We start from the raw sequence: 12,194 nt of genomic DNA on the forward strand, positions 1-12,194 counted from the left end.
TAGACGTCACCCCAGTCTTCAAAAGGAGCTGAACTAACCTGAGACCTTACCTGAACGTACAGTAGCTGCAATAGGCTGGCTGCAGGTCTTCTTGTCCCACTGATAGTCAATGGTCACACTGCAGGGCACTCTTAATTCAGATCTAATCAAAACTCCCAAGACTTGACCTGCTGTAACTGGACCTCTTCCTTTTCTATTGGACAAACCCTAACCCTAACCCAGGCTGGAGTTATGGTATGCAATTAGGGTGATTTATTTTTGATGATTTCATCATCCGTCTATTTATCTATCTATCTATCTCCACCCCTGCATCCTTCAAGACTTTCATCCTGTTTTTTGCCCATGAGTTTGTTCCCAGCGCTCCTTTTCCAGCGGCCTCTTAATGATCACTCTGGGGTCTCACGCCAAAATCAAAATCCCCGGCACACAGAAGGGCTCAGGATGATGGTATGCGTACAAAGATTGAAAGCCTGGTGGAGCACTCCAAGTAACGGGTAAAAGAGTGTGTGTGTGTGTGTGTGTGTGTGTGTGTGTGTGTGTGTGTGTGTGTGTGTGTGTTCTGTGGATGGCGAGTAGAGGTGGAAGCAGCAATAAGAGCAGGTACTTGATAAAAAGACATTGCTGCAGCAGTCTCTCACCAGTATACCCTCCAGAATCTATTGTTTCTTGGCTTGTTTCTCAGATAGGTGTGTGTGTGTGGGGGGGGGGGGGGGGTGTACACTGTTCCGTTCTGAGGCCTGTAAGCTGATTAAAAGACTGGACCACTCAGCAGAAAACTTTCTAGGGTAGTCGTACGTGTATCGCTTACCTTCCAGGCGGAGCAGAGTGCCAGGATTTAAAGAAACGCTGCCTTCTGCCTGCAACAGCGGGAACCTTTTCAATATCTGCTATGAAAATCAGCATATAAACACAGTACAAATCAAAGACTGGCAGACTGGTGGACTTGTAGATGCACAACCTTTATTTAAAGAACACAAATCATGTGTGTATATAATGCATAAGATACATTTTCACATTTTGGGAAGTTCCTTCACCGATATGACAACACATGAGACCGAATTTAGAAACCGCACTGCAAATCCAGACGTGTCGAAGAACTGCATACCCAACCGCTTTGCAAATTCGAAAAAACACAACCATTAACGGAAGTCAGCCACAACGGATGCACCGATTTATCTGCAATGCCATCCAATATAAATATGCAATTAATAAATAGAAAAAACAACTTTTATATCAGTCCACAGTTTTTATTCAAGCCATCAAAGCTCGATGCTCCAGATACAACAGCTTGTACCGGCTCCGCGTTAGTGTGGTGGTGTTCGTGAACGATTCAAGTCTTTTGGGTGAACGAACTGAACTGAATGACTTCCTGAAGCGAGTCGTTCATCAGTCAGTTCAGTGGAGCTCCCAGTCAGTTGTGAGCGAAGGCGATTTGGAATTGCGTTTTGCTCTCTGTGTGAATCCCTCTTTTCACCCAGAGGATTTGAGTAGTTCACGAACGACACAACGCTATCACGGAGCCAGTAGAAGCCGTTTTCTCTGGAATTTAAATGGCTTAAATAAAAACCTTGGGCAGATGTAAAAGTTTTTTCTCTATTTATTAATTGCACATATTTATATTGTATTTTATTGCATATAAAACGGTGCATGCGTTGTGGCTCACTTCCATCATGCTGTGGCTTTGCGGTTGTGTTTTCCGTTCATGTTGTGTTTTTTGTTTTTGCAAAGCATTTTGCTTATGCAGTGCTTTGACACGTCTGGATTTGCAGTCTGTTTTCTGTCTGTTGCCGTATCAGTGAAGACGTTTTCTTAATTTGCTTGCGTTTTGACTATTTGCATATGTTTTCTTAAGTTGCAGTGCGTTGAGCTCTCAGGGCCAACGCAGTTCTGCATCTGGAACGCAACATTTCAAAAGGAATGCAAGCGTATTAACTAACTAACTTTTCAAAACTCTCCACACACAACAGCCTTCCAAAGCCTGAATGACTTTTTTCATTTCTTCGACCCAAAAAATGCATTCAGCTGATTAAAATGTGGGATGAATTTCTTTTTTTCTTTTTTTTTTTTTTACTGGAATGTATTGGAATTTTAGTTTCTATCACTTTTATTTGTATTTTCTATGGAGTGATCTGACAAAATAAAATGTGAAATTGTATTTGCTGACACTAATAAAACTTGAAGACATTGAAGACCATAGCGTAAAACTGCGTTGACTCCAACGCCCTGAGTTGTTATTGATTTTAAGGTCTTGTTTCACAAAGTTGGCAGAACACAGAACTCAGAGAGATATCATTATTTTAGTTTTAACATGTTTGCAGTGTTGTTGTGATGTGAGTGTTTTAGTGCTTGTTGGGCATGACATTAGCATTTGTGCCAAGCTGCACGCGCTGCAGCAGCTCAGTAGTCAAAATGTTTGTTTCTAGTATTATTATTGTAAGTTGTAGGTATAATTGCAACAAAACTGTTAATCACCATACCGACCGATGTGCTTGACAGATTTATTTATTTATTTATTTATTGTGACAGGGATGTTCACTTGTGAAGTTCTTTCTTATTGTCGAGCACAGCATTGCATCTCAGAAGGAACGCGGTGGGGCAACAGAAAGGACAGCATCGCGCCTCACGTTTCCGGAGTTATTCAACAGTAAATGTTATAGTAAATATTATGCTGATTCATTCCCTTGGCAGATTTGGATTTGCATTAGAATTCCACCTCGGCTATAATAATGGAATATAAAATGTGTAGCCATGTTTGTTATTAAACTCTCCTCATAATTGGCGAACCGTGTGTCATTCTTTTTCCACCCAGAGCCACTGGGTGAAAGCTGAGCATTCGGAACTGTACCAAACCGTTCCACGTCAGCGGAGATGGAACAGGATTGTCTCGCCGTGGCAACAGAGCCCATTGTGTGCCAGCGGAAGGGTTCTCCTGACGCACTCGACCAGTTGCCCAACGAACCTCAGACTGGCGGCGAGATGGTTGCGGCCGAAGGCCACCACCCGCCTCCGCAGTGCAAGGAGGCTCCCAGGGCAGAACCTGAGGAGGACATCAACGTTTCAGAAGAAACTCTGCGTGAGGACAGCCCGATCCTCAGTGACGACATGGCCGATGCAGCAAAGGCTGAGGATGAGGGCGCAGTAGCAGTGTTTCAGGGCTACCCAACAGAAGCAGAAGAAATGGAGATTGAAATGGAATTAGAACTTCCCGAAGAGCAATTACAACAATTACAGACTGATGGAGAAATTTGTGAGGAGTCTAAGAATTTAGTTGAGGGTTCTGTCTCACTCTCTCTGTGGCTTGGGGCGTTGCCAACAGGGGAAGATGCTGAGGTCTATTCCAGCCTGGAGGGAGAGGTGGCTGAGTGTATGAGTGAGATTGAGGTCATCTCAGACCCAACGGAAGATTCTGCATTTTCAGACAGCCAAAATAGTCGTCTTGTTGTACCTGTAGATGGGGGTGTGGAGTCATTGGACGAGGACACAACTGAAAAAAGTGCGGAGACAGAAGAGGAGTCCCGACAGTTAGACCCACAGCTGTATGGTCTGGACGATAGCGAATCCGGGCAAAAATTCTCAGCTTTAGCAGAAACAAATCCCACCGCTGTCAGTCAGGAACCAGAAAATGTCGAACCTCATGATGTTTTTGTGAGCAACTCTCCTCCTTTTCTCAGAGAAGAGGAGGAGGGGGAGGAGGCGGATGAGGCAAGTGAGGACTTCAAGCACCTGGATATATCCTCAGCTCAGCAGAAGTTGATGAGATCTGACAGCAACCTTAAGCCTGCCCAGACCCCTTACTCTGAAGACTCAATTACCAGTGAAGTCAACCCAGCATCAACCCGTCCTGCAGTTCCGATGGGCCAACAGCAGGTGGTGCAACTGCCTCAAGGCCATTCTGAAAATGCCCCCAGAGGACAGAACCAGGAAGCCGCACAACAGGTGCTCAGCCAGGGCTCTCCACCTTTGTCGGCTGTTGCCATGGAGCCAGCCAATCAGGGTGCGGGAGGTTCTCAAGGCTTTGGCTGTGTTGAGCCTGTGACAGAAGAGAACAGTAGGGTGGGGGATAAGGGCGAGGCAGAAACCTGGCAGACAGGTGGAGAGAAAGGACAGAAAGAAAGCGGACTTGGCACAGCCGAGGCAGTGAGGCAGAAGCGTTCACAAGGAGAGGTTTATGAATGTTCGCAAATGGAAGCAAAACAGGGCAGGAAAATAGAAAGCTATAGTTCTGTCTTTGCTACTGAGCACAGCTGTGGCTCCAGGATGGAGAGTGACCTGTATGACGACAGCCAAAGCGACAGTGGAGTGTCGGCAGACTTCTCTCCCGGCAGCACTTTTGAGATCCATACCACCGCCATGACCAACACAGAGCTCTCCAAACCTCAAGCAAACGAGACCCCCATCGAAAAAGAGATCCGACGGGCTATAGAGCGGGAGCAAAGCCTACGAAGATCCAGGGGACTGCAAAACCCACCGCCGACTCCCGAGTACGTCCAGATCCCTCTGAGGAAGCCTGTCCTCTCCCAGGGTCCGCGGGTGAGGTCTGAGATAAACCAGGGTAAAGACAGACAACTCGCCGGCAAAATGATGCAGAATGAGGTTCAAGTCGAGGCCCAGCGGGAACAGGCTCTGGTCAAGATTGGGACGGTTCCAGGCGTCTACGACAAAGGCACTGTGCGCCAGCTCAAAGAAAGAAAACAGCTTTTTCAGGTCTTCCAGGAGTCAAGGGACTCAGGCTGTAATGTCTCCCCTGGGAATAAGGCACCATCCTGGGCTACCGCCAGTGACATTTCCACCCTGGAGAAGAACCAGGGGGTTGTCACGTCACAGGCATCTACCCCAGGAGGCTCGTTTGTGGAGAGGAGACCGAGCGTTGACCAGCTAAATCCGGGGCAGAGTTCCACATCGCCCTCAACCAGGGGTGGGGGCTTCTCCTACAGCTCTCCGCGAGGACCGGGGTTCTCTGAGGGGACCGGTTGTCAGGTCATAATCCTGGAGAGTAACCTCTCTGCTCAGAGCCTGTGCCCCTCCAAGCCTCAGCACCACTCCCACAGATCAGGCTCATTGACAGAGACAAGGGCCTTCAATGTGGTGGACTCCGGAACCCACAGCACCTCCTCTGCTGGGAGAGGAGAACATTGGGATACTACAAGGAGAGAAGAGGAGGAAAAGAGGGAGGATGATGAAGAAGAGGAGCTAGTGCCCAGGGAGAACCCTTTCTTCAAGCTGCGCAGTTGCTCCACAAGTGTGATCAAAGTGGAGCAGGACATCCGGGAGGCTCAGGAGAGGGAGAAGGAGCTTCGCCGGCAGAGGAACAGCTTATACGGGGGTGGGGTGGCTGTGAGAGAGGGAGGCGGAGGGGAAGGAAGAGGAGCGCAAGTAGTGGGAGGACGAGAGCGTGAAGCCAGCTTAGATGGACCGACCTCCCCCTTCCCTCCCCCTGTGAACCCACTGGCCATTCCTGACAAACCTGTCTCCCCAGTCGGGAGGAGAGCCGGACCCCCTGCAGGTCAGTGCAGTTTTGGGAGACAGGGGGACAGAGTGGGTGTATCATAAAACATGATATAAAGTATGTGTGTGTGTGTGTGTGTGTGTGTGTGTGTGCGTGTGTGTGCGTGTGCGTGTGCGTGTGTGTGCGTGCGCGGGCTTCAGCGCCAGCCTGCGTCTGGTAAGATGATGAAAGCTCAGCGAGATGCTTAAATCAGTCCTTTCATGGTCAAAGTTGCATCCATGGAAATGCCGAAGGAATCCTTCTAAGCCGTTAGTGACGACAATTTTGCCCCGGAGGCTGCTCGCTCGCTCTCCAACAAAGAAATACCACGCTGTAACTCAAACGTAAATGTAGTACACTATGCGGAATTAAATCCTAAAACCCCTCCCAATAAGAGAAAAAAAGCCCAGAGTCATATCGCAACACTTTAATGTGTCAGCAAGTCGGGCGGGTTTGCCTTGAAACGCTTCCTTTGAGGACAAGCTGAGGAGAACCGGGGAGAAGTAACTACAGCTGTTTCAGAGTTGAGGTGGAGGCCATCAGCCAAAACAGAAAATATTATCCAGCACCACTCACACTCACTCTCACAGATTATTGGATTTTCGGTAGAAGGATAAAGGTGTGGAGCGTCCCTCCACCACCTGGTCGACTCAGCCGTGGGAAAGGCGCGGTCACTCGTCGTTTTATGGACGGAGGCTTACGTAACTGTTGACTTTCTCCTATCCCCTCAGCCATTACTTTTGATCGCCTCTATTTTCAGGTGACTTTTATGTTTGTTTTGTTTGGCCAACTTTAACAAGGTCCACATTCATAAATGTAATTAGCCTTACTGGGTTATCCCTCTGCATGGGTCACTTCATTTTTCTCTCCCCCTCGAATTACTGCTTCAAAGATGATTAACTGGGCTTCATTGTTCTGGTTTTATTTCAAGAATATAATGATATGGACATAGTACAGTATTTAAAACCATTACTCTCTCCCTCCTTCCTTCCCTCCCACCTTGCTCTCTTTCTCTGATTCATTCTTTATCTCTCATATCTTTTTTTTTGTTTTTATAGTGCCCCAGTGCCTTGGAAAATTGGGCGTGTGGCCCCCGGAAGAAAAGCAAGTCATCCAGCCAGAGGTAAGGCCGACGTTTCACCCCCTTTCAAACAGTTTCCTGTTCGGTCATACTCACACAAGCAGAGGTCAAGAATCCACCGGGAGCTCTCGCTGACTGTTTAAAATTAGACATGAAAATGTATTCAAATGGACATATTATGTCATTAAAGTAAGGTAGAAAGTACTAGGGTAGATAGGCCAGCATTTATGGTATTGCTCTGAACCACATAAGGTCAAAGGTTACAACAAAGACATCCAACATGCGTCGCTATCTCGGTACATATCGTTTCATTACAGATAAGATGTGTAAAGGAGGTGAAGAAGAAGATTCTTTATTCATGACCAACACACGCACACACACACACACACAGGTTACAAATGGTGGCTGGTGAAACTTGTTCTCTGATTTTGGGATCAGTGAAAAGAGGAAAGGGGGAGAGATAGAAAATGAAAGAATAAAGAATACCAGTAGATGTGTGTGTGTGTGTGTGTGTGTGTGTGTGTGTGTGTGTGTGTGTGTGTGTGTGTGTGCGTACGTGTGTGGGAGGAATGTGTGTTTGCAGTCAGTAAGGCGCAGTAAGGCGACATCAGGTTCAAAAAGCGTTTATCTGCGCGCCCTGCCCCGCGGGTCTTGTATCTCCTCGAAACGGAGGCTTCTCCGATTAGCGCTGATCCCCTAACGCTACGCTGCTCCTCGTCTCTGAATAGTTCTCGGGCTCCGATTGGCCCGGGCTTCACTCTGATCCCTTCGTCTCCAGGGCGGGGGGGTCGCCGATCCTTACGCCCCCACATGCCCAGCCGCAGATAACGGTCGAGATCGCGCAGTTAAAAAAGAGGAAACGCAGGGAAGCAAGTCGGCGTTCAGCCCCCTTCCACCTGCTGATCTGCTGGGGCTCATCCAGGAGACTACCAGCACAAACACCTCACATTTTCTCTTTTCTCTGAGGTCTGAAGTGTCTGATCATTTGTCGTCGTCTCTGCTTCTCTCTCTCTCTCTCTCTCTCTCAATATTTCTCCGCCGCCATTCGTCCCCAGTTCCCCGCCAGCCCCCGTTCGCCGAGACAGAAGACGCCTCTGGTGCGCCGCTGGGAATCGGGGCAGGTCAACGGCCACGGAGAAGAGGAGCAGGAGGACGACAACGACTAGAAGGAACAGGAGGGAGAAAGAGGGAGGAGAGCTGAGATACCTGCTGATGAAGAGGAGGACGGAGCAACTGCATGGTATGGTGGGGTGGGCCTTCGGTGGGGTTTGAATGAAGGAGTCAGTCGGCGGAATTGAGACAGAGGGGATCCACTGCCCTGGAAGAAGATCCTTGGCTCTGGGAAGAGGGAGGAACCTCTTTGGGACGGTCGCTGGATGGGAGTCCCGAAGCCTTTTGAACCCCGATTGCGAAGACGGGAAAAGAGAATGATCAACCCCGCATTGGAATAAGAGAGAAGAGTTTAACGTGAGATGGAGGAGCTTCGTACATAAGTGGAACTTCTTGTGGGGTAGTTCTTGATGGTGTGAAGGAAAGAAATCAACCCCCGCCGTCAACCTCGGCTTCAATGGCGAATAAGTGCAGAAAAAAAACGCAGCAGCAATTTTATGAATTAGAACAATCTCATTTTTTGTCTTTGTTTACGCTTCCTCATTTTCTACTGCCCTGATGGCCCTTTTTTACAAATTTTTTCTGATGAGACGTTATCATTCGCTTTATCGTACTGGTTTAAATGGATGAACATGCGGATAAATTAAGAGTTTCGATCCAAACTCAAAACGTATAATCGGCCTCGGAAGAATATTTGATCAAAACACCTTTGTTTGACATCACTTTGGTCTCTGGTTCGACCGCTCTTCAACGCTAATCTGTAAAGCTACGTTTTCTGTGTCATTTTCATACGTCCATACCGTTATAGACAGTTGTGCAATAATAAATTACCTGTTAAAAAAAAGTAAAAATAAAGTTGAAGTTCTCTAATTCAATAAATAACAGTGTTTTTGAGAGGGTAATTCTTTCAAATAATTGTCATTATCATTCTGGACAGAAAGTATCTACCTTATACAGCGTATGGTTCACCTGAGGATTTCCTGTGGTTGAACAATAGCAGACGTCAACATGTGTTGTGGTTGTTGCGGGGTATGTCGCCTGTCAACAGCTTGATTTTTCATAGCGGGTATATTATAAGGTCAGGAATTGAGAAATGTAGGAATTGGACCAATAAAAGAGCCCTCTAGTTGTGGCCAGAGGCTGCATAACAGTTATCCCATTTGAACCTGTCAAAATAATGTTTGTTTCCATGGAGACTGTTTTGCAAGATCTTGTCTTTGAAGTGTGTGTGTGTGTGTGTGTGTGTGTGTGTGTGTGTGTGTGTGTGTGTGTGTGTGTGTGTGTGTGTGTGTGTGTGTGTGTGTGTGTGTGTAATGTGTGTGCGCATAGGATTTGCATATGTGGGACAGAAGTATGCACATTCATTTACGTGTGTGTGTGTGTGTGTGTGTGTGTGTGTGTGTGTGTGTGTGTGTGTGTGTGTGTGTGTGTGTGTGTGTGTGTGTGTGTGTGTGTGTGTGCATGGCAGAAATGAGATCAACAGAGCACGCTTTAGTGACCTCCCAATCTCCTGTGAATAATTCATCTCCTAATTCTGACCAGACTGACTGGGCCCAGTGACGCGGCCACTGTATCATTATGATTAGCGGTACAGCATGGAGTGGAGATTATTATCATTACTGTATTACAGCCATTCTCCAGATGAAGGTGCCTGACACACCCACGGACACAAAACGAATAAATTGTATTTGGGGTAGTCCAGACCTGCTGTGGTCCAAGTTTGATGAACATTGGAATATCTATAGGAGGAGTTCGAAATTTTTATATATTTTTTTTAAATGACATTTTTTTGAACGAGTGGAAGGAACTGGAAGTAGTGGAGCGGAGTGACCGCGTTCGTGTGCCGACTGAAGATTATTCTAAGTAGTGGAGCAGTGCATCGAGCAAAGATGTCGGCGTCCTTATACAATTTGTTGACGCCAGGAAAAATTTGCGGTGAGACACACAAGACTTATTGCCCTTTGATTGCCTTGCAGTTGATGTTGTTCACAGGAACGTGCAGAGGCGGCATCGGAGGGTGCCGGAGCACCTGCCTCTTTGCCCCCTGATGCCCCATGGGCCCCATGGTGCCCGTTTTTTTATCAGACGTTTTTTTTTAAGACGAAACAAAACACCTCCTCGCTCACTCTCTTACTTGATCCCATTGATCCCATTATTGCCATTGGTGCAACAGATTGGTTACTGTGGAATAATTTAGTACAAACTTGTATGAAAAAAAAATAAAAAGTATTTTTCATGATCGCCACAACTCATGCGCAAATGGCGGCTCGCGCATGTCATGTGATAGCATTGCAGTCTACTGATTGGTCGGCAGTCTACTGATGCAGACGGGACTGACGTCAGAACTTCATGGACGTCGTGGATCCTACAAACCCAAAGACAATATGAATAAAATGTGTATTTGGGGCAGTTTTAACGTGCCGTTGTTCCAGTTTCATCCAGATCGCTTCAGCATTGAGGATGGAGTTTGCGATCAAAAATCGCCACCTCACCATGATGGCGCCAACACGCACAGATATATTCATGATTGCATTTTAACTAAAGGAATATAAGAAACAAACTCTTAATCAAACAAATTTACAAAGGGACAATTGAGTTAAACAAAGTGCAGCATATTAAACACCATAAATATGTAAATGTACTTCTGAGGACAACTGCCACGCACTAGAGTAAGTTCCACAAAATACCCAATAACACTGTCAGAATTTATATACATTTCAGAGATATCAATGTATACAATCTTCTGATAATTTGAATTATAATTACTGGTAACAATAACCACAAGGAACATGTATTTATTGTGTATGTCTTTTGAAATATTCACATTCTTTTTATGTTTTTGGGTTCTAGTCTCAATTAAATCTATATTCCAAAGCTGCAAAGAAACGATTGGCAGAATGTGTTGCTTTAGAGGTCAGCCACTCTCCTCTCTAGTATTAAAATTGCAGGACGGACGCGAGAGCACGTGGGGGCAGGAGGGTGACGGGCAAGATCGCAGTCGCCCGCCACGTCTCCACCCACATAGCTCGCACCCCACCCGTCCTGCAAACCCTAGGCCTATTGTGTGGTGTATGTGCTGGGTTTGAGTTTGGCACTGGGAGAGTTAGGCGAAGCGCACCCAGATCAATGCAGGGGTACAGCAGGCCAGGGAGCGGCCACGCGGACCCCACCCAGACCCGACCATGCCCCCCACCCCCAATACCCAGCGGCACCCGACCAGCCGTCCATTGAACTTTAACAAAGGGTAATGTTATGGTAAGGGTAATGTCTACCCTGGACCCCGCTTATTGCTGCCTGCAGCTATATTTATCCTTATTATTATTATTATTATTATTATTATTATTATTATGGTCTGGCCTGGGTGCTTCCACGGCAACCTGACCGCTCAACATTACTGTATTTAATAAGCTTCACTCCTCACCAGGCTACGTCCTCTGTCTGGTGTGGCCCCAGAGACTTTTTTTTTTTTATTAAAGCGGCTGATGTATGGTCTATTAAAACCTCCCGACAAACTGAACCTCCCTGCGTACCTACACCCGGCATGGTGTAAAACATGAAAAAGGCCTCGGAGCCCGGTCCTGTGGATGGCAGGCTGGCTCTCCACTAATTTCCACGGTGTTTCATGAGAGCCGTCCCGTTGTGGAGCGGGGCCTCCGGAGGCTTTGTGGCGGGGGATTAGTCACTTTTGCTGTAATGGCTCTTTGTCAGGACAAACAATGGCAGCAGCTCTGTGTGTGTGTGTGTGTGTGTGTGTGTGTGTGTGTGTGTGTGTGTGTGTGTGTGTGTGTGTGTGTGTGTGTGTGTAAGCATGCAACTAGTCTCTGTCTACAAACCATATTTCTACTTGTTGGTGGTCACTGATCATTAATGTCCATAGTTCTTTCTTTCTTTCTCTTTCTTTTCTGTCTTGCCGTGAGCCTCTTTCTACAGTATCTCTATCTTTCCTATCTTTTTTTACAATCCCTCCAGTTTCTCCTCCTCACCCCCTTTCTTCCACCCATCTCTCCTCTCGCTTAAAGAACCTCTCTCTCTTTTGGCTCCAGTAGCCTTGTTGCACCCTCCCTCACTCTATTTATATAATATACATGTATTTTTTTTACATATGCTGCACTGTGCTTTACGCAAAAGAGGAAAAAATAGTTAAAAGATAAAGTCAAAGAAAAAAATCAAATTAAATAATGCAGAGAGAAAAAAAGACAAATCCCATGTGACAATACATGGTAAAAAAAAATTAATATTTTTATAAAACGCATAAAAAGCTCAGAGCGTATGATCGGTCTTGTCCTGGCCCTGCGATAGTATTTCATCAAACTTCTGCAGAACATTTTGCTCAAGGGACCTGGGTTTCCCAACACTGACTCATCGGAATGTCTCATCGAGGTGTGTGTGTGTGTGTGTGTGTGTGTGTGTGTGTGTGTGTGTGTGTGTGTGTGTGTGTCTGTGTGTGTGTGTGTGTTTGTCTGTGTTTGTCTGTGTGTGTTTGTCTGTGTGTGTTTGTGTGTTTGTGTTTGTGTTGAC

Source organism: Zeus faber (genome assembly GCF_960531495.2).
Source record: "Zeus faber genome assembly, chromosome: 4".
NCBI lineage: Eukaryota > Metazoa > Chordata > Actinopteri > Zeiformes > Zeidae > Zeus > Zeus faber.